The following is a 23,004-nucleotide window of genomic DNA, read 5'->3' as shown; positions in this document are numbered from 1 at the left end:
TATATAGATCAGACCAAAATGAGGGACACATGAGGAGGAAAGAGGGACAGAGGAGCATTTCTCCAAATCAGGGACAGTCCCTCGAAATCAGGGACAGTTGGGAGCTATGCACCGCTGAGAATTATATGGGCACTAACCTTACTCATTTCATCACTAGAGGAGGAATTTGTCCAAAAAGGAGCTAACTTCTGCTTACTACTTTGCCTCTGACCTTCCTGTTACTAATCATTTCCCCATTACTGACTTACCATACCTTGCTCTGCAGTGTGTCTGCAAGTTTGTGGTTGATAACAGACCAGGTTCAGGAAAAAGTAGCAGTATTTAGGGGTGCACCAATACCATTTTTTCTTTTTTCTTTTTTTTTTACGAGTACTCGCTGATACCAATTGCCGATACCTACCGCAACAGTTTAGTTTACACTTCAGCTGTCAGCAATGGTACAAAGCATTGAAAATTTATTTACAAATAAAATATTTTTTTTTTTAAATGTGAAACGTGTAAATATGTGGTAAAGGTGTAAAAATAATAACTAACAAAGCAAAAAATTTAATAAAAACACTGCCTGTCTGCTTTTTTTTTTTCCAACCCCACTGACAGCTGAGGGAGTCATTAGTTGTTAAGGACGTGGCGGTCCTGCTCCTTAAAGTAATTGTAAAGGTTCCTTTATTTTTTTTTAAAACAACAAACATGTTATACTTATTCATTGCAAGGGTTTTTCATAGAGCAGCCCCAATCCTCCTTTTCTGGCGTCCCCCGGTGGCGTTGCTGGCTCGTCCTCTTCATCGAGTGCCTCCTCAGAGAGCCGCATTCCAGGGGGGCACTCGTGCGGGTGCGTTCCATTGACACGGACAGCAAGACTCGGCCCCGCTCCCGGCTCCTGTGTCACTGGCTATCAATCTATCCAATGAGGACCAGAGACAGCGACTGGAGCTGCTGGGCTCATTCTTGTAGCTGGAAAGATTGGATTCATGTAGGTGAGGGGGGGGGGGGGGGGCTCTAGGAGACAGCAGAAGGTTTTTCACCTTAAAGCAGAGTTCCACCCAAAAATGGATCTTCCGCTTTTTGGATTCCTCCCCCCTCCGGTGTCACATTTCAGGGGGGGGGGGGGGAGCAGATACCTGTATAATCCAGGTATTTGCTCCCACTTCGGGGCATAGATCGCTGCAGTATCTGCGGCGATCTACGCCATATCTGGCCCCTCCTCTGTCCCCCCGCTGTCTTCTGGGAGACACAAAGGTCCCAGAAGACAGCAGGGACCAGTGAGATCCCACAGCGCGACTCGTGCATGCGCAGTAGGCTGTGAAGCCGCAAGGCTTCATTTCCTGATTCCCTTACTGAAGATGCCGGCGCCTCCACCTGAGAGCCAACAGACAGAATGGCTTCGGGTGAGGACATCGCGGGCGCCCTGGGCAGGTAAGTGTCCTAATATTAAAAGTCAGCAGCCAGTGACTTTTTATAAATTTTTTTGGGCAGAACTCCACTTTAATGCATAGGATGCATTTAGGTGAAAAACTACAAGACTTTACAGCTCCTTTAACAACCGATAATTGCTGGCTTTATTTATTTTTACAATTTAGTTGTCAGTGGGGGGGATCCCACTGACAGCTGAAAGAACCGAGCCTGAAAGTATTGGTTTCAGGTAGCAGAGCATTTGCATGAGTACTGATACTCTCACAAATGCTTAGTATCGGCACCGATACCAGTATCGGTATCGGTGTAACTCTAGCAGTAATAGAGTAGCAGCAAGCGGAAGAACCGATGGAGATATTCCATAAATTACACCTGTAATGGGAATTTGTCTGCAACCAAAGAAAATAGAAGATAGACATTTTTTTCTTTAAAAAAGTTGAAAAATAGTTTCTTTATTCATAGTATTATCTTCAAAAACCAAGACTGTGGTATATTTAAAAGGAAAAAGATTGCATACATACAGTAGGTACAATTGACAAAGGATCTATGTTACAGACATGTACTTGACAGATAGTGGTATGGCCAGTTGTTAGCTGGACCCCTAAGGACTTATCACCGGAGTAAAGTTTTACTTTTGGGGAATGGTAGAGATTAGAGAAGCTGCCCTTCTTAAGCCCCGTACACACGAGCGGACTTTTCAACATCCAAAGTCTGACGGAATGATTCCGGCAGACTATTCGATCGTGTGTGGGCTGCAACGGACTTTTGATTCGCAAAAGTCTGACAGACTTTAGAAATGGAACATGCTTCAAATTTTTCCGCCAGAACTCCGCCGGACCCAGTTCCTACCGAAAAATTTGCTCATCTGTATGCTATTCCGACGGACTAAAACCGACGCTAGGGTAGCTATTGGCTACTGGCTATGAACTTCCTTATTCGAGTCCAGTCATACGTCATCACGTTCGAATCCGTTGGAGTTTGGTGTGATTGTGTGTGGCCAAGTCCGCTCATTCGGAAAGTCCGTCAGAACTCTGTCAGAACTCCGGAAGAACTCCTTCGGAAGTCTGTCGGACATAAGTCTGGTCGTGTGTACGCGGCATTACACATATCAATTGGTACCCCTATTGGGTCTCCTCATGTGGCTTTGATAGATTACTCCTCTTCAATTATGTGTTGAGTCCATGCCTAGGAAATCTGTAAGGATCATAAGTTTAGTTACAGACAGATGGTTGTGATACTTCCCTGATGAAGAACGTATTTACCTTGTGTACGAAACGCGTTGAATTTCTCCAGTTGAAGCAAACTATGGAAGCAATACCCCCCCCCCCCCCCCTGCTACCAGTGCTTTTACTACAGTGTTAGTCCTTTTATTGTCAGCCTCATTGGCAATATCATGGTAACATCTCATGATCTCAACCGTGTTGATGTCCAGTGATTTGGACTGAATTCTGTTCCTCCCACAGTCAAGTTATTATTATCCAGGTTGATTTCAGTATTCACCTGTGTGTCCGCTTCGTGTGTTGCCTCTGAAGAAGCAGTTTTCACCACGAAACATGTAAAGAATCCAACATACATTCAATACCATAGATGCCCTCAACTTCGACTGAGGATATTACTCTTCCAGCAACACCAGCTTGGAATATTAATGATTTTGGAGATGTCGCTTTAATTTACATTTTTTTATATTTATGGTTATATGTCTTCATTATTAACATGTATAAATAAAACGTTATATTTTTTAAAATTTGTGTAATCTTTCCGTACCGAGATATTCTATTCAGTTCTTTTTAATGGGTACATGAGGCGTGTCCTTCAATTTTCTCTTTGACTAATAATTCTAGGATGATGGTACCCCCCCATACCTTTGTTAGATGTGTAAACCCCTAAGGCCTATATTTTTATTTATCCTTGCCATCAATGTTAGGGGACACTTCTCCACTGACCATCAAAGTAATGGGGCACCCCTCCCACTGACTACCAATGGAAGGAGGCACTTTGCCTCTGACCACCAACGTAACGGGCATATCTCCACTGATCACAAATGTAAGGGAAAACATCTCTTATTACCATATATACCATATATAAACATGTAAGTGGGCACTTCTTCACTGATTACCAAATTAGGAGGCACTTCACTGATTACCAATGTAAGGGGCACTTTTCTACTAATCTCCAATGTAGGGGGGCCTTTTTCCACCGATGGCTAATGTACAGAGGCCATTCTCCACTGACCAACACTGTAAGTGGACACTTCTACAGCAATAAGCAGGGCAAAGAGGCACCTCTCCTGCTGACCACCAATGTAAGAAGGCATGTCTCACCTGACTACCAAGGCATGCAGGCTCTTCCCCGCTAATCACTTTGAAAGGGGGTCCTTCTCCATTGACCACCAGTTTAAGGAGCACTACACAGACTACTGATGTAAGGAGGGTGTTCTTCAGTGACTACAAATGTAATGGGCATTACATTGACCCCCCCCCCCCCCAATATGAGCGGGCATGTCCTCTCTGACCACCAATGGCAGGAGACATTACAATTTTCACCGTCTGATTTATTTCACTATTATTTGTTTCATTTTAATTTCATAATTATTACAGAAAATAGTTTTGGCATAAAGCAGAGTCAATAAAAGAAATGGAACCACTTAAGTTGGTAGTAAATAGCCACAAAAAAAAAAAAATAGAAAATTGAGCCCCCTGCAGGTTTAAGTCATAATGTACTAATATGCACCACATACTAGCACATTGTGACAGACTTACCTGCGCATGCAGCCCTCCAGCACAGTGCGGTCACAGCTCCCTGGTCCTTCCATCTTCACCAGGTCTTCCTTCCAGGTTTGCAGGCTCCAGCTGTATGAATAGCCAGGAGCCGTGATGACACCATGCAGGATGTGTGCACGGGAGCCTAGGCAGGAGGCTCTGAAGGTATGGCATTGGTAGGCTGCTGCCTGTGGGAATATCTCCTAAACCACGGGTCTTCAAACTATGGCCCTCCAGTTGTTCAGGAACTACAATTCCCATCATGCCCAGTCATATCTGTGAATGTCAGAGTTTTACAATGCCTCATGGGATGTGTAGTTTTGCAACAGCTGGAGGGCCGTAGTTTGAGGATCCCTGTCCTAAACAGTGCAAGTTTAGGAGATATTCTCTGTGGCTAAAGGTAAGCCTTATAATAGGCTTACCTGTAGAAGATATCCCAAAGTCAATCAAACCTCAGCGCCCACTCCAATACTTATGGTAATTCTAGTGATGCTGCTCTCCTTGAGCGGGGAAACTCCAAATCACTACAAAGAAAAAAGGAGGGCGCAAACACTTAGTGCATTACCTTCAACACCAATGGAAATGTATTTAAAAACGAGGAAGGAAGCTTGTCTCCTGAAACGCATCAGCTTTCCAACCGTAGCGATTTGTCATCCATGACACTGGAATTGTGTATGACATGCGTGCTATCTTCTCATCTTTGTAAGTATATCTTTGGCAGTTCAAATTTCCATTGGTGCTAAAGGTAATACACCAGGTGTTTGCGCCCTCTTTTTTTCTTTATTGGCTTACCTGTGGTACAAGTTAAAAAGTGGATTTTATTTCCACTTCAAGTGGAAATTATAAGTGCACCAAATTCTTTATTCTTTTATTTATGATTAAAGTGTTACTAAATGGCAAAGCTTTTTTTAAAATTTTGGATAGAGTAAAGAAGGGTTATAACCCCTGTCAGGTTTTTTTGCCATCTGTTTCCCATTGGGGACATTTTCCTTCACTTCCTGTCCCATAGGCAAAGCAGTAAGTGAGGGGAAATCTCTCCAAAGCGAGGAGTCCAAAAGTCAGCAGAACTAGTGCCCATTGGAAGAGTTCACCTCTATTTCTGTCCTGATGTCAACCCAAAATTTGGGATTTTCTTTTACTTTTTAGGATAACGATAAACTGGACAAATGGAGAGGGTGAATCTCTTTAACGGGAACACAGACAGCAATAGAAACTGACAGGGGTTCTAATCTAGCTCTATTCTATCAAAAACGATATATATATATATATATATATATATATATATATATATATATAGATGTATATATATATATATATATAAAACTTTAATATCTACAATGTACTGATCATGAAATGCAGCAATATGGTTAAAGCCCAACTCTGGGAAATGTAAGAATTATGCTTTGCAGTGACTCTGCACCTACACTGTAAGGACTATTGCATTATTAATCCAGGGGACAAAGAAAATAAGATCTACCTGCCCAATCCTCGACTCCTCCATAATGCTAGAACAGTCCTCTTGTTATTTTCTGCTCATTGCTCCAGTGGTCCTGACACCATCAAGATGGACAGTCCACTGCCGGAGCGTGGAGGAACAACATCTCCCAGAGAGGTGGAGGATCAAGTAAGTTAAAGTGCAAAAACTCTTGCCTAGCCTAAATGAGCAGTTAAACGTTGCTATGTGGGTGCAGTCCCACTGCAAAGGATAATTTTTACATTTCCTGGCATTGGGCTTTAAGCAGGGCCGGTGCTACCACTAGGCAAACTAGGCAGCCGCTTAGGGCGCACTGCCGTCTAGGGCACCCAGCCGCTGGTTTCCCTCAACGTCTGCATGCTCCGCAGGCTGCAGCATGTAACTTGGTCTCAGTCAGCCACTCTGTCCGACCGATGGTGTAATTAGAGGCGCAGCACAGCACCGGATCCTGGAGGACATGTTGGGGGTCTTCCAACAGAACGGAATCAAACATCTCCCGGCGCTGCACGCCTCTATAATCATCTCTCAGAGAATCACTGGTGATTGTCCCAGTACAGCCAGCTCTGCCTTACACACAATGCATTCCTTACAGCAGGGGTGCCCAACTGCTGGCACCCTGATGTGGCTTGCCACTTCCTGCTCTGGGATGTTGGGTCGGCAAGCCAAGATTGCGTGTTCCCAAATAGCCATCCCTGAGCATCAGTGTAAAGAATGGAGCCAGCACTAGAGGAAGCAGAGCCGATGCTTCCTGTATAGCGCTGGCTCCTGTCACATGGGTAGGGCAAAGGGCATGGAGTCAGGGGCAGAACCATGGGGGGTGGCAAAATGAGGTTGTGCTTAGGGTGTCAAAAATACTTGCACCAGCCCTGGCTTTAAAGCGGGATTCCACCCTAAAGTGGAACCTCCGCTGATCGGATCCCTCCCCCCTCCGGTGTCACAATTGACACCTTTCAGGGGGGAGGGGGGTGGAGATACCTGTCAAAGACAGGTATTTTCACCCACTTCCGGGCATAGACTCCCGTGGGAGTCTACGCCATTTCCTGCCCTGCCGCGCTGTCTGCTGGGACACACACGGGTCCCAGTGACAGCGCGGAGATTTCCTATTGCGCGGCGCGGCTCGCGCATGGGCAGTAGGGAACCGGGAAGTGAAGCCGATTCGCTTCACTTCCTGATTCCCTCACCTAGAATGGTGGCGACAGCAGCCGAGAGCCGAACGATCGATCGGCCTCGGCTGCCGGCATCGCTGGAACCCGGGACAGGTGAGTGTCCATTTATTAAAAGTCAGCAGCTGTAGTATTTATAGCTGCTGGCTTTTAATATTTTTTTTTTTGGTGGAATCCCTCTTTAAGATAACTATAGCACTGACCCCCGAAGGAGCTGCTGGTTTTATTTGGGCTTACCGTTACCTCCTTGTTTGCTTCTCTGTCTAGGGTTCCCGTGGTAGATGGCCCAAAGAATGTCGAAGCTGACACTGAATCTTCTTTTGGGTTATTTATTTAGAACAGAAACAGAGTCTTTCAATGAAGGGTAGAGGGTTGGGAGAGAGTTCAGGTACTTGTATTGCAAAAATGGAAGTCTTTAGAGAAAAATCCAGAGAATAGCAACCGTTTCACAACTGGATTTAACAGCCCCCGGATAGACCTCCTCTCACTAGGCCTAGCAGCCGGTGGGATGCTCGACAAAGTCTCTGCCACAGACGTGTGATGTACACTTGAGCGTTACTGAGGGACGTAGATAAATTTAAAGAGCTATCATACCGTACCAGGTTCTCTCAGCTGATCCGGTGATACCGTATGAATGTTGATCCAGGTTGCGTCCTTCAACTAAGCCTCCAGGCTACTTCAGAGAAGCCAGCCTTGCGCACGACCTTCTCCTGAAGAGTCCTCCCCTGGGGTTCTTCAGTTGCTGGGCCTCTCCATTCAGATGAGATCACCCTTGGATCAGTAGGCCCCGAAACTTCACTTGGGCCTGTCCCTGCAGTTGTGTAGCTTCGGGCCAGCCGGCCCTGAGGCTCGGGATGCATGGCCCCACACCCCAGGCCAGGAGGGCAATGGGGGCTGGGTCAGGAGGATCACCAGAACCGAACAGACAGAAAATAAAGATGGAACACCGAACCACGTGGCGTTGGTACCTTAAATACCATCTCCCAGAATGCACAGCAGGAAAACACTCCCACTGGGCTGGTTTCCGAGAGAATAATGGCATTCAATGCACCCAGCTAGACTGCATTTCTACTCTTGCTGGCGGTGACAGCGACACCTGCGGTCAAGGAGGACCCAGTGCAACTGAGATGGGCTGGTACTGAAACCAGAAATTTTGACAAATAGTCCCGAAACCCAACTGTGGTTTCAGGCAAATTAACTTTTTAAAAAAAAACATAGCGCCTGCTCGTCGGGAGCCAGCGCTACATAACATTTTTAGCAAGTGGTCCCTGAGACTTGAAAATGATTTAATGGGTTTCTATTCCTTTCAAAACCTGATAGACTTCTTTACCCAGTGAAGTTGACTTGTACTAGAAGAAAAATCCCCTGGGGGTGGATTTTTAAGGCACGTACAACAATGTTTATAGAATAGTACAAAAAATAATTTTAATAAAACACACAAAAGAAATATAGTATACAGTATACATCTAAAATACATATCTAAGGGTATACATATACAACCGGTATTTATAATGTTATACAGCACTTGATTATGCCATGTCATTACTAGGATGGGGGAGGGGACGAGGTCATGTCATTACTAGGATGGGGGAGGGGACGAGGTCATGTCATTACTAGGATGGGGGGAGGGGACGAGGTCATGTCATTACTAGGATGGGGGGAGGGGACGAGGTCATGTCATTACTAGGATGGGGGAGGGGACGAGGTCATGTCATTACTAGGATGGGGGAGGGGACGAGGTCATGTCATTACTAGGATGGGGGAGGGGACGAGGTCATGTCATTACTAGGATGAGGGGAGGGGACGAAGTCATGTCATTACTAGGATGGGGGAGGGGACGAGGTCATGTCATTACTAGGATGGGGGAGGGGACAAGGTCATGTCATTACTAGGATGGGGGAGGGGACGAGGTCATGTCATTACTAGGATGGGGGGAGGGGACGAGGTCATGTCATTACTAGGATGGGGGGAGGGGACGAGGTCATGTCATTACTAGGATGGGGGAGGGGACGAGGTCATGTCATTACTAGGATGGGGGAGGGGACGAGGTCATGTCATTACTAGGATGGGGGAGGGGACGAGGTCATGTCATTACTAGGATGAGGGGAGGGGACGAAGTCATGTCATTACTAGGATGGGGGAGGGGACGAGGTCATGTCATTACTAGGATGGGGGAGGGGACAAGGTCATGTCATTACTAGGATGGGGGAGGGGACGAGGTCATGTCATTACTAGGATGGGGGAGGGGACGAGGTCATGTCATTACTAGGATGGGGGAGGGGACGAAGTCATGTCATTACTAGGATGAGGGGAGGTCATGTCTTTCCTACAATGGGGGGAAGGGGACAAGGTCATGTGATCACTAGGATGGTTTCTAGAAAATATTTAGAATTACCCTCTCAATATGTACATAAATCTCTTAAATAACTCTTTAGCCACTTGGAGTCCCTTGGCGTGTAATGGGAGTGTCATGCAGTGGAAGGGGCGGGTTGTAGTGGGGGGGCTCCAGGACAACTTTTGCATCAGGGCCCACAAACTTCAAACTTTGCCTCTGCTGTTGTCCATGGATTTATGTATTGCAAACAAGTGGATGCTTCATACAGTATGACAATCTATTAATATTGTTTTCGATTATTATTATTATTTGTAATGAAAATACATTTTAAATAGACAGCTGCTCAGTTCACAACTGGTCCAAGCTTTGTTGCAATGCAATTGCAATGTCATGTTACCTACGCTATTATTCTGCCCCTAGGGGGCGCAAAGAGAACTGTTGTACGGACATAGCAGTTCGCGCAGTCTCCACAGGTGTCGCCCTATCCCAATCATCCTCTATCAAGCTCTAGCGCTCTGTTCTCAGGCCGTGTATTTTCCGTACAGGGGGCGGGGTGTAGCGACTCTTTCCGGTGCGGTGCGCAGCTGGCGAGTTTTGGTTCCGGTTCATGTGGGAGTCCAGAGGTGTATATAGCGGATCGAGCAGGCGGAGGGTGAGTGTGCTGGAGGTGGGGGAGGGGTGGATACAGGATTGGTACTGGTGCTGGAAAGGCTGGGACGTCCAATGGCAGCACCGTTCCCAGCATGCACCGGGAGGCTCCCCATTGTTAGGTGGTGTGGCACTGGAAGTCCCAGCAGACCCTCCAGGTTGTGTATGGAGAGCCTAGAGCCAGGCACACAGCTTCATTCACCAATGAATTGTATATAATGGAGATATTTATTGTTTCTGCCCATCCAGGCCTGGGGTTTACACAGCTCTGCCAACTTGGGATTTTTTTGGTGTGGTGCAGCAGCACTCAGACTGGGAGAGGGTGATGTAGTACTAATGGGGTGTCCTGCATGCAGATGTTCAGCAAAGGCCATGTTGTCCTGAGGGCTGCTCCAGGCTCAGCATCCTTTCATGCTTCCGATGTCGGGTGCAGGACCCCTGAGGTCCGTTACACGTCACATAATCCATAACAAAGAAGGGGTTTAGATGGAAAACTATCTTCTGTGCACAAAAGTGCAGCTTTTATCTCTGCTTTGCAGAGTGGTCACCTTCCAAACCCCGGCCTGTGATTGGATAGTGAGGGAGCAGCGGCAGACCATCAAGCTCGGGTCTCTCCTCCATTCAGCATGCATCTTCACATATCAATCCATAACAGAGAAGTGAGGCCCCCCCCCCCCACCGTGGAGGGTAAATCCATTGAAGCAGAGCTACATCACCAAAAAGCTCCACATCCAAACGCGTTTCGTCTCATAGGGTTCTATGGCTAAGCCCCACCCATGGAGTGAAATGCGTTGAAACTTTTTGGTGACATAACTGTGCTTCAATGGATTACCTTCCTGGCTTGTACCAAGGCAAGCGTCTCTCCTTCTCCGTTATGGATTGATACAGCGCCATGAAAAAGTATTCACACCCCTTGAAATTTTCCAACGTTTTGGGCGTCGGCCGACCTGTGTCCACCGACATCCACCGCTCCATGGGGAGACCGGAGCGTCCAATCACATCCGCCTGAAAAACTGACCCACCCGGCTGAAAGGGTCCTTTGTCATGTTCCAACCAAAATTGTAAATGTATTTTATTGGGATTTTATTAGAGGTCGACCGATATGGGTTTTTCTCTGGCCGATGCCGATGCCGATATTTAGAAATCATGGAGGCCGATAGCCGATATATGATGCCGATTTTTTTGGGCCGATATGTTAGGCCGATTTTATTTTATTTATTTATTTTTAATCCCCCTTGATCTAACACACCTTTTCCACTGGGGCGTTTTTTAAGGCGCTTTTGGGCTAAAAATAGCGCCTGTAAAGTGCCTGCAAAATGGCTCCCCTGCAGTCTGCGTGAAAGACAGAGTGCTTTCACACTGAGGCGATGCGCTGGCAGGATCTTAAAAAAAAAAGTCCTGCAAGCAGCACGTTTGGAGTGGTGTATACCGCTCCTCCACCCCTCCTGCCCATTGATATGAATGGGCACCACTGCCAAAGCGCATGCAATGCGATTTGGCAGCGGTGCTTCATGGGCGCATTTAACCTCTTCCTTGGCCGCTAGCTGGGTTATATGTGCCCCACTAGCAGCCAAATAGCACCGCTAAAATGATGGTAAAGAGCCGCTAAAACTTGCGTTTTACCATCAACGTCTGCCCACTCCAGTGTGAAAGCAGCCTTCATAAGTGATACAGAAAATTTCTTACACTTAAAGCGGAGGTCCACCCTAAAGTGGACCTTCCGCTCATCGGAACCCTCCCCCCCTCCGGCGCCACAATTGGCACCTTTCAGGGGGGAGGGGGTGCAGTTACCTGGATAATCCAGGTAACTGCACCCACTTCCGGGCTAGCTCTCTGCGGAAAGGGGCGTACATTACGCCCCTTTCCGCAAGTGCCCCGCTGCCTGCTGGGAAACACACAGGTCCCAGAGGCAGCGGGGACCGTCCTCATTGCGCAGTGCGGCTCACGCATGCGCAGTAGGGAACCGGGAAATGAAGCCGAAAGGCTCCACTTCCTGATTCCCATACCCAAGATGGCGGCGGCGGCAGCACTCGAGTGTCGATCTAGAGATCGGCTTCGGGTGCCGACATCGCGGGCGCGCTGGACAGGTAAGTGTCATTATTTTAAAAGTCAGCAGCTGCAGTATTTGTAGCTGCTGGCTTTAAAAAAAAAAAAAAAAAAAAAAAAAACGCGGAGTCCCGGCGGACTCCCGCTTTAAACATTTATTAAACAAAACAAACCTCCAATCAGTTTACTTGTATGTATGATCTAGATTAAAAAAAACAAAAAACCTATATATTAAATAAAAACAGGTAGTCAAAACTTTTGGACAAAAAAAAAAAAAAAAAAAAATGGGCTAACTTTACTGTTTTTATTTTATTTTTTAAATGGTGTATTTTTTTCCCAAAAAAATGCATTTGAAAGACCTCTGTGCAAATGCCGTGTGACATAAAATATTGCAACAGCCGCTATTTTATTCCCTAGGATCTCTGCTAAAAAAATATATATATTTTTTGGGGGGTCTAAGTGATTTTCTGGCAGAAAATACAGGATTTTTACTTGTAAGCAACAAGTGTCAGAAAAGATTTAGTCTTTAAATGGTTAAACTGAGAACTTCTACACACTGAGATGACTTCATTCATTCAAGTGTAAACATTGTATCATTCTGTTCTTTTCTTGGCAGCCCAGAGAGGAGGAAAGTGTTGCTATGATGACTCAGACAACTCACACTGACTTCTTACAGAACTCATTTCAAAGTCCCGCTGTAGAATCGGCTTTTTATTAACATAATCGGCCGATGCCGATTATTTAAAAAACGGCAAATATCGGCCGATATATCGGTCGACCTCTAGATTTTATGTGATAGAACAACACAAAGTGACACATAATTGTGAAGTGGAAGGAAAATGATGATAAATGGTTTTCCAAAATTGTTTACAAATAAATATGTGAAAAGTGTGGCATGCATTTGTATTCAGCCCCCTTCACTCTGATACCCCTAACTAAAATCTAGTGGAAGCAATTGCCTTCAGAAGTCACCTAATTATTATATAGAGTCCACCTGTGTGCCATTTAATCTCAGTACAAATAGAGCTGTTCTGTGAAGCCCTGAGAGGTTTGTTAGGGAATCTTAGTTTACAAACAGCATCATGAAGGCCAAGGAACACACCAGACAGCTCAGGGATAAAGTTGTGGAGAAGTTTAAAGCAGGGTTAGGTTATAAAAAAAAAAAAATATTCCAACATCTCACGGAGCTCTGTTCAACCCATCATCTGAAAATGGAAAGAGTATGGCACAACTGCGATCCTACCAAGACATGACCGTCCACCTAAACTGACCGGGCCGGGCAAGTAGAGCATTCATCAGAGAAGCAGCCAAGAGGCCCATGGTAACTCTGGAGGAGCTGCAGAGATCCACAGCTCAGGTGGGAGAATCTGTCCACAGGACAACTATTAGTCGTCTCTCCACAAATCTGACCTTATGGAAGAGTGACAAGAAGAAAGACAAGAGAAGTCCTGTTTGCAGGTTGTGAGAAGCCATGTGGGGGACACAGCAAACATGTGGAAGAAGGTGCTCTGCTCAGATGAGACCAAAATTGAACTTTTTGGTCTAAAAGCCAAACGCTATGTGTGACGGAAAACTAACACTGCACATCTCCCTGAACACACCATCCCCCACTGTGAAACATGGTGGTGGCAGCATCATGTTGTGGGGACGCTTTTCTTCAGCAGGGACAGGGAAGCTGGTCAGAGATGATGGGAAGATGGATGGAGCCAAATACAGGGCAATCCTACGCCGGGCTACGCACGAGCGGACTTTTCGACAGCAAAGTTCTGACGGAACGAATCGGTCGGACAATTCGATCGTGTGTGGGCTCCATCGGACCTTTTCTGTTAAAAAAATTTGATGGACTTTAGAAATAGAACATGTTTCAAAACTTTCCGCCGGAAACCAGTTCCTATCGAGAAAACCGTTCGTCTGTATGCAGGTCCGACGGACCAACAATGACACAAGGGCAGCTGTTGAACTTCCTTTTTGTAGTCCTGTCGTACGTCATCACGTTTAGGCTGGGTTCACACCGCTGCGGGGGGGAGACCCGGATGTGATTCGCACCGCACTGCAGTGCAAATCACATGCGATCTCTGTGCGATGCGAGTTCAGCCATACAGATAGTATGGCTGAATTCGCATCGCACCCGCCACAAACTCGCACGGGACCCTTTTTTTTGGTCTGCAGCAGAATCGGATCGCATGGGTGTTCACACCATGCGATCCGATTCCTGTCCGAGTTTGCAGATCGCACTGCGATATGCGAACTGATCTGGGGGTGTCATTAACATTTCACTGACACTCCCAGCAGTTCGCATAGGGCAGTGTGAACTGCCGGCGGGAGGCATGCGATGCGGGAACCCACCGCGGATTCGCGGCGTTCCCGCATCGCTCCAGTGTGAACCCAGCCTAAATGATCAGACTTTGGTGTGATCGTGTGTAGGTAAGTCAGTTTCAGCGGAAAGTCGGTCAGAGTTCGTTCCAATGGAAAGTCCGGTGGTGTGTACGCGGCATTAGAAGAAAACTTGTAAAAGACTTGAGACTGGGGTGGAGGTTCACCTTCCAGCAGGACAACGACCCAAAACACACAGCCAGACCTACAATGGAATGGTTCAGATCAAAGCATATTCATGTGTTAGAATGGCCCAGTCAAAGTCCAGACCTAAATCCAATTGAGAATCTGTGGCAAGACTGGAAAATTGCTGTTCACAGACGCTCTCCACCCAATCTGACAGAGCTTGAGCTATTTTGCAAACAAAAATGTCCCTCTCTAGATGTACAAAGCTGGTAGAGACATCCCCAAAAAGCTGTAATTGCAGTGAAAGGTGGTTCTACAAAGTATTGACCCGGGGGGGGGCGCTATACAATTGTACCCCCCACACTTTTCACATATTTATTTGTCCAAAATGTGGAAAATCATTTATCATTTTCCTTCCACTTCACAATTCTGTGCCACTTTGTGTTGGTCTATCACATCAAATCCCAATAAAATACATTTACATTTTTGGTTGTAACATGACAAAATGTGGAAAATGTCAAGGGGTATGAATACTTTTTCAAGGCACTGCACCTGCTCCGCGTAATGAGTTTGTACAGAGCAGCCCCAGATCTCCTCTTCTGGGGTCCCTTGCTGGGGCTCTCAGCTCTTCCTCCCCTCCATGTGACCCCACAGCAAGCCCCTTAGACACACAAACACCGGAAGGCCCTGCCCCCTCCTCACAGGATTTGATTGACAGCAGCGGGAGCCAATAGAGTCTTGTGGGGGGGGGGGGGGGAGAGCGAGCGAGCAGTGATGGATCCAGATTGGGCTGGTGGCTGGAAGAATAATCTTCAGGAGCCTGAGCATTGCACCCCTCATCCACCGAACAATGCTCTGCACATTCAAATGCAACGTAATACATTTTATTCTTTTTGCAACATGGCTACATTTTTATTTATTTTTTTAAAACAAAAGGTGGACAATTCCTTTAAGACCCCCATCAGACTTTAGATTGGTGGCTGCGTTGGTTCAGAAAAAAGTGGTGACTGTTTATGAACTGCAGTCTTCAAGTCATTCCACAGATTTTCAATGGGGTTTAACCACTTGCCAACCGCCGCACAACGATGTACGTCCTATTTTTGAAGAGCTGCTGCCACAACCGAGATATCCATCTCTTCAGTCGGCGGTCGGCTGTATGTACGATAACGGTGGTCTCCGTGGCGGATTCGCAGCGAGATCACCGCTATCGGCGGCGGGAGTGGTGCCACCCCCCCTTCCGCCGCCCTCCCGCACCTTCCGCCGCTTACCGGAGCCGTCGGTAGCGGCGGAGGCGATCGGGTCCTTTCATCTGCTGGGCATAGAGACAAGTGAGGCTAAGATGGCCCCCACTCGTCTCTATACCATAGGAGGGCGTGAGTCCGGTCGCGGGACCCGCGGACTCGATCGCCGCGGGCATCCCCGCGATCGTCTCACGGAGCGGCCGAATGGAGGAAATGCTGTGTAAACAACATTTTTCCATTCTGCCTAGCAACTAGTGACGCTGATCTCTGCTCCATGTGATTGGAGCAGAGATCAGTGTTCACTAAATGAAAGCCCAACCCCCCCACAGTTAGTAACACACCCCTAGGAACACTTAACCCCTACACTGCCACCCACTGGTTAACCCCTTCACTGCCAGTGTCATTTACACAGGAATCACTGCATTTATATAGCAGTGATTACTGTATAAATGACAATGGTCCCAAAAATGTGTCAAAAATGTCCGATGGGTCCCCCATAATGTCGCAGTCACAATAAAAATCGCTGATCGCCGCCATTACTAGTAAAAATAATAATAAAAAATTATTAATAAAAATGCTATAAAACTATCCCTATTTTGTAAACGCTATAACTTTTGCGCAAACCAATCAATAATCGCTTATTGCGATTTTTTTTACCAAAAATATGTAGAAGAATACGTATCGGCCTAAACTGAGGGAAAAAAATGTTTTTTTTATATATTTTTGGGGGATATTTATTATAACAAAAAGTAAAAAATAATGCGTTTTTTTCAAAATTGTCGCTCTATTTTTGGTTATAGCGCAAAAAATAAAAACCGCAGGGGTGATCAAATACCACCAAAAGAAAGCTCTATTTGTGGGAAAAAAAGGACGTCAATTTTGTTTGGGAGCCACGTCGCATGACCGCGCAATTGTCAGTTAAAGTGACGCAGTGCCGAATCGCAAAAATGGGTCTGGTCTTTGACCAGCAAATTGGTCCGGTCTGCAAGTGGTTAAAGAGGTTGTAAACCTCTATTTCCTGGTTGTACCTATAAGTAAGCCTTATTACAGGCTTATGTATAGGTACAGGAAATACCTCCTAAACGTGCGCCGTTCAGGAGATATTTACCTTGTAGCGCCCAATGATGTAATGAAATGTTCACTAGCGAGTGCCGGCTTCGGCGCACATGTGACTCTTGACTCCAGCCAGTCACGTGGCTCTGGAAGGAAGAGGGGCGAACATTGATGAGGCCTGCAGCGGAGACAGCGCGGGCTTCGTTGCAGGTAAGTGTCACATAATGTGCTAGTATGCGATGCATACTAGCACATTATGCTTTTACTTTGCAGGGAACAAAAAAGATAGTAAAACCCATCAGGGTTTACTTCCTCTTTAAGCCCAGGTTCACATCAGTGTGATCACAGACATCGCATGTGATTGGCACCGCAGTTGCGGGTGCGAATCACATGCAATGTCTGTGAGATGCGAGTTCAGCCATACAGTTTGTATGGCTGAACTCGCATTAGATTGACACAGAAAAAAGTGCAGGGACTCGTTTTTCTCCGCACTAAAATCGGATTGCATCGGTGTTCTCAACTATGCGATCTGATTGCGAGTTCACAGTATGCACTGTGATCGATGAACCGATCCGGGGGTGTCATTAACTTTGTATTGACACCTGCAGAGGTTCGCAGAAGCTGTGGGAGAGGAGCGGTGTGGGAACCTGCGCTGGAATCGCACTGGTTCCCCGCATCACATCCGTGTGAACCTAGTGTACTGCTGGCCACATACATGGTCAAATTCCCCAACAAATTTTCTTTTGAAAATCAGAAATTTAGTGCGTTTTGTGATCCGATGGTGCCACCATTGATTCCGAAATTCGGCCAACCAAGCCTTCAATTTCACATCATGTTGCTATAGAAATTTTTTATTTCGTGGCCGGGAATCTTTTTTTCTTTCCAGGAATTTTCTTTTCTTGCACATGCGTGTTTCTTTTTTAATTTCTCACACGATTCTCCCATCAATGATTAGAAAATTTTTAGTTTTTCAAAAAATTTCCAACATGTTCATTTTCTCAAATCTGATTGCCGCATGAAAAATCGTCTGTTGCTGCAGCCCACCAATGGTGCGAAATGCAAGCAAAAATTCTTAGATAAGATTTTCAAAAGAAAATTCTTTCGGAATTCGATCCATCTGCCTTAGTCTTGGCTCTGACTAGACCATTCAAGGACATTCACCTTTTTCTCCTTCAACCACTGTGTGGTCATTGTTGATGTGCTCTTTATGTCATTGTCATGTTGGAAGGTAAACCTTCTTCCCATTGACAACTCTCTGGCAGAGGGCAGCAGATTTTCCCCAAGAATGTGATGGTATTTTGCCCCACCCATTTTTCCTTCTATCCTGACAAGTGCTCCTTCCCCGCTCCAGAGAAACACCCCCATAACAGGATATTACCACCTCCATGCTTTATTGTAGGAATGGTGTTACTTGGATGGATTTCCTCCAGACATATTGTTTGGCGTTGAGGCCAAATAATTAAATTTTAGGCTCATCTGACCATAATAACACCTTTTTTCCATGTGGCTCATAACCGCTTTCATAAACGCTCTGCAAAGCATCCTTGCAGTGAGAACAGTCTGTATTGATAATATATTGATGCAGTTTATCTGCATTGCAGAATGCAGCAGACTTCATGGTTGCATTTGATGTGAATGAGACCTTAGGCCTTAATATATTCATTCAAATTGCTCCGGGCTTCATGTTTATACTATGGGAAGAAGGGAGGGGAACACACACACACACACACACACACACACACACACACACACTCTGCTGGCAGCAAATCTCCAGGGGGAATGATTACACAGGATCCTATGACTTGTCTGGTTGCTGTATCACCCAGAGGTTTTTTGCTGGTGGTGTCCACTCCACATATCCTCATCCGATCAGGTAATGATCATCTTGAATCTTCAGACATCTTGTGTGTTGTTATGACCTCCTCAGCAATAGTTTGTTACAGGGACAAACCCCGCTACCATGCTAATGAAGGGGGTCTTAGATTAAGGCTTTATGCAGGGACATACTAAACTGCATATTGTGATGATGGGATAATTGGATTATTGGCTGCAATACTGAGAACTCTCACTAGATGTCAGTGTACTTTATACACATATATATATGGTAATGATTCTGTTGTTTCTCAAAATATGTTATTCATTCCTGCAGTGCTTGATACAATGTTGCAAGAACCAGTTGCTAATGTTTAAAGTGGTTGTAAACCCTTACAAACCACTTCGACCTACAGGTAAGCCTAGATTAAGGCTTACCTGTAGGTCCAAGAAATATCTCCTAAACCTATACGGTTTAGGAGATATTTGCCCGAAGACAGGCACCGCTGTCTACAGGGCATGCGCCGTAGACAGCGGCGCGCAGGCGCACTGAGCGCGGCATTTCCAACAACGGAGCTGCCGCACGTGTCGGCTCCCGTGCGCATGCGCGAGAGTGACGTCATTGCGGCTCCGCCGAATGACAGCGGCGGAGCTGCGAGACCCCACCGAAAAGATGGATGCGCCGGACTACAGGGGACAGCGGTGACTTCGCTGGCTCCTGTGTCAGGTAAGTGACACATAATGGAGTATTATGCGATGCATAGTAGTCCATTATGCTTTGCCTTTGCAGGGAATGAAAGAGGAAGTAAACCCATTAGGGTTTACTTCCTCTTTAACTGTTCACTTGCTAATGGAAAAATTACATTTGACCTGTTTTTGATGGTAATATGGGTATAATTATTATTTCTCATGTGGTTTATGGGAGGAATATCATGTTAACACCCTTTCTTTTGTTTAAAAATATCAAACATGTTATACTTACCTGCTCTGTGTAATGGTTTTGCACAGAGCAGCCCAGATCCAAATCTTCTCGTGTTCCCCGCCGGTGCTCCTGGCCCCTCCCTCCTGCTGAGTGCCCCCACAGCAAGCAGCTTACTATGGGGGCAGCCGAGCTGCTGCCCTGTGTGTTCATTCAGACACTGAGCCGAGGCTCGGGCCCCGCCCTCTTGGCTCTTTTTATTGGCTCACTGACTTTGATTGACAGCAGCGGGAGTCAGTGGTGCCCGCTGTGTGTTTTAGCCAATCAGGAGGGAGAGTCCCAGACAGTCGAGTCTCTCGTGCAACATCACTGGATCGAGATGGGGCTCAGAAGTAGCTGCTAAAACCTCCAGTGTAAAAAAACAAACAAACTCTTGCGAGCTACCATGTGAAAATCCAAATGATAATTAGAGATAATTAAAGGACAGCTGCTAGCATTGACCACGTCTCATATGCTTGCGCCAAATAAGCATTTATACCAATATAATGCTGCGCTACCCAAATGTAATCAAATGATAATCGTACTAAATCCTAATATTACTGACTGCAGTTAAATATTGGTGGTGAGATTTTCCATTCCTATGTAAAAAAAAAAAAAATAATATAGTGAACATAATAATGAAATCTTATGCGATTAAAATTGGGATCATAGACAATTAAAAATTGCAATCCTATGCGATACTCCTAATGTCAACCTGTGTAGCATACGCACCTCTATATACACATCTATATACACATGTTGCATTCATATGCAACAGAGAAATATGCAACTCTGTGCGATAATTTCAATAATTGCAGTGACAACCTTTAATTTACATAAATCTATATAAAAGTGCATTAATATACAATAATCAATCTAGAAATAAACAGTTCAATTTTACATACAGCCAATGCCCCTGTGTGTAACATTTTGGTGTTTACCCCCCCGAATTAGTTTATGTACCATAAATGTGGTAAGACTTGCTTGCTATTAGACTAGAGCTAAAAGCTTTTCAATGTTTTGCCCTCTGTGTCCCATCGGGGAGATTCCCCTTCACTTCCTGTCCCATAGCCAAAACAGGAAGTGCGAGGAAATCCCAGTTTGTCACCAGAACTAGTGTCTCCATTGAAAGATTCCCCACTGTACTCTACTTATTGTTGTCTGGAGGCACAAACAACAATAAAAGCCTGACAGGTAGGGCTATATCCGCAGTGAAAAATGACCAAAAATAGTTTTATCAGCATTTTGCCAATAGAAAAAAAAGTTGCAGATAATGGCATGCTGCGTCCCATTGACTTCAATGCAAAATTACGTGCTATGGGCTTCAGTGCAAAATCCCCCCCCCCCCCCCCCCCGTTGACTTCAATGCAAATTCGCATCCCGTTGACTTCAGTGCAAAAAACGCCCCCCCTATTGACTTCAATGAAAAATCTTGTCCCATTGACGTCATTGCAAAAACACCCCTATTGACTGCAATGCAAAATCGCATCCGATTGACTTAAATGCAAAAATACCAGCCACATTAAAGCAGAGGTCCACCCTAAAGTGGACCTTCCGCTTATTGGAACCCTCCCCCCCTCCGGCGCCACAATTGACACCTTTCATCGGGGAGGGGGGTGCAGGTACCTGTACAGCACAGGTATCTGCACCCACTTCCGGGATAGCTCTCTGCGGAAAGGGGCGTAGATTACGCCCCTTTCCGAAAGTCCCCCCACTGCCTTCTGGGAAACACACAGCTCCCAGAGGCAGCGGGTCCATCCTTATTGCGCAGCGCGACTCGCGCATGCGCAGTAGGGAACCGGGAAATGAAGCCGAAAGGCTCCACTTCCTGATTCTCATACCCAAGATGGTGGCGGCAGCACCCGAGAGATGATCGAGAGATCGGCTTCGGGTGCCGACATCGCGGGCACGCTGGACAGGTAAGTGTCACTATTTTAAAAGTCAGCAGCTGCAGTATTTGTAGCTGCTGGCTTTTAAAAAAAAAAAAAAAAAAAAACGCGGATTCCCGGCGGACTCCCGCTTTAATTCAATTTTATTATTTTTGTAAAAAAAAAAACAAAAAAAAAAACATGCCTTTCGGTTTTCAAGCAAGTGCATCCTGAAATTTTGGTTTCAGTTTCAGCACCGGAATTTTCATGTCGGTGCACCACTACTGACAGGTGTTCTAATCCTTCTCCACTTTATCCAAAATGGAAAAAAAAATGCCTTTAGGCTGGATTCACACCTATGCAGTTTTAGTGCTTTTTGCATTTTGCAGATTTGCTCTACAGTCCATTTAACATGGTTTCCTATGGAACACGTTCTGTAGTACAAATCTACAAAATGCAAAAAGCACTAAAACGGCATAGGTGTGAATCAGGCCTTAGTTATAGTTTAAGGATGAGAGTCCCAAATTGTATTTTTATAAAATGATGTGTTCAGAGTAGGAGCACTCTACATCCCATGTGACCATGTGACATCACATGCGGTGTAAACCAGGGCATGGGACAGCATTACTGCAGTCTTATCAGCTGCAGCTGATAAGACAAAGGCAAACATTAGATAATCAGCACAAGTAAATACTGTGAAATACTAAAAAAAAAAACGAATGTATAATCAAGAAAACAGCAACATACAGTGGATATAAAAAGTCTACACACCCCTGTTAAAATGTCAGGTTGTGATGTCAAAGAATGAGACAAAGGTAAATTATTTCACAACTTATTCCACTGTTAATGTGACCTATAAACTGTACAACTCAGTTGAAAAACAAACTGAAATCTTTTTTGTAGGGGGGGGGGAAGTAAAAATAAAAAACTAAAATAATGTGGTTGCATACGTTTGCACACACTCCCATAACTGGGGATGCAACGTTGTTCCAAATGAACCAATCACATTCAAACTCATGTTAAATAGGAATCAGTACCCACCTGCCATCATTGAGACCCCATTCACACCTGAGGGTTTTGTAGCTTGAAGCCTGAAGCTACAAAACGCTAGAGGGGAAAAAATCTATTCTTAATGGAGATGGTTCACGTCTCCACTCCATGTCGCCTGAAGCCGAACGCCTGAAGCTCAAACAAGTTCCGGACCCTTTTTTGTCGCTGGAATTGAGCAGATTTGGGCGTTTTTCTTCTTTTAACATTGGTGACCTTTTGCCCTGCACAAAATCGCGGTAAAAACAGCCGAGGTGTGAATGCAGCCTTAGAGCCCTTTCACACTGTGCCGCCTAGGGCATCAGCGGTAAAGCGGCGCTATTTTTAGTGCCACTTTACCGTTGTTTTAGCGCACTATTCCAAAGGCATTAGATATACCTTGGAACACAGCGAAGAGAGTCACAGTCCAGTGGAGAATATATGGCACATCAGTGACATTACCAAGAACTGGAAATTTCTCCAAAAGTCTTACAAAAAAAAAAGAAGAAATCTGGTTAGGGAGGCTGCCAAGATGTCTACAGCAACAGGGTTTGCTTCCTCTTTCATTCCCTGCAAAGGTAAAGCATAATGGACTATTATGCATCGCATAGTAGGCCATTATGTGTCACGTACCTGACACAGGAGCCAGCGAAGTCACCGCTGTCCCCTGTAGTTCTGAGCGCCCATCTTCTTAGTGGATCTCGCTGCTCCG

General features: G+C 45.6%; 1 protein-coding gene across 1 annotated transcript in view; it reads left to right on the top strand.

Moving 5' to 3' along the window:
* Window positions 1-9,698: 9,698 nt before the first annotated feature.
* The window catches only part of MEGF8 (multiple EGF like domains 8), a 136,747-nt gene continuing 123,441 nt past the window's right edge, over window positions 9,699-23,004 (top strand). Inside the window, exon 1 of the mRNA XM_077456617.1 lies at window positions 9,699-9,793. The gene's annotated coding sequence lies outside the window, so the exon portion shown is untranslated. The remainder of the gene's footprint in view (window positions 9,794-23,004) is intronic.

This window comes from Lithobates pipiens, unplaced genomic scaffold (assembly GCF_037356315.1).
Source record: "Lithobates pipiens isolate NorthernLeopardFrog02 unplaced genomic scaffold, aLitPip1_a1.2 Scaffold_27, whole genome shotgun sequence".
NCBI lineage: Eukaryota > Metazoa > Chordata > Amphibia > Anura > Ranidae > Lithobates > Lithobates pipiens.
Note: the sequence above shows the minus strand (reverse complement) of the source record. Positions and strands in the feature narration are given on the sequence as shown.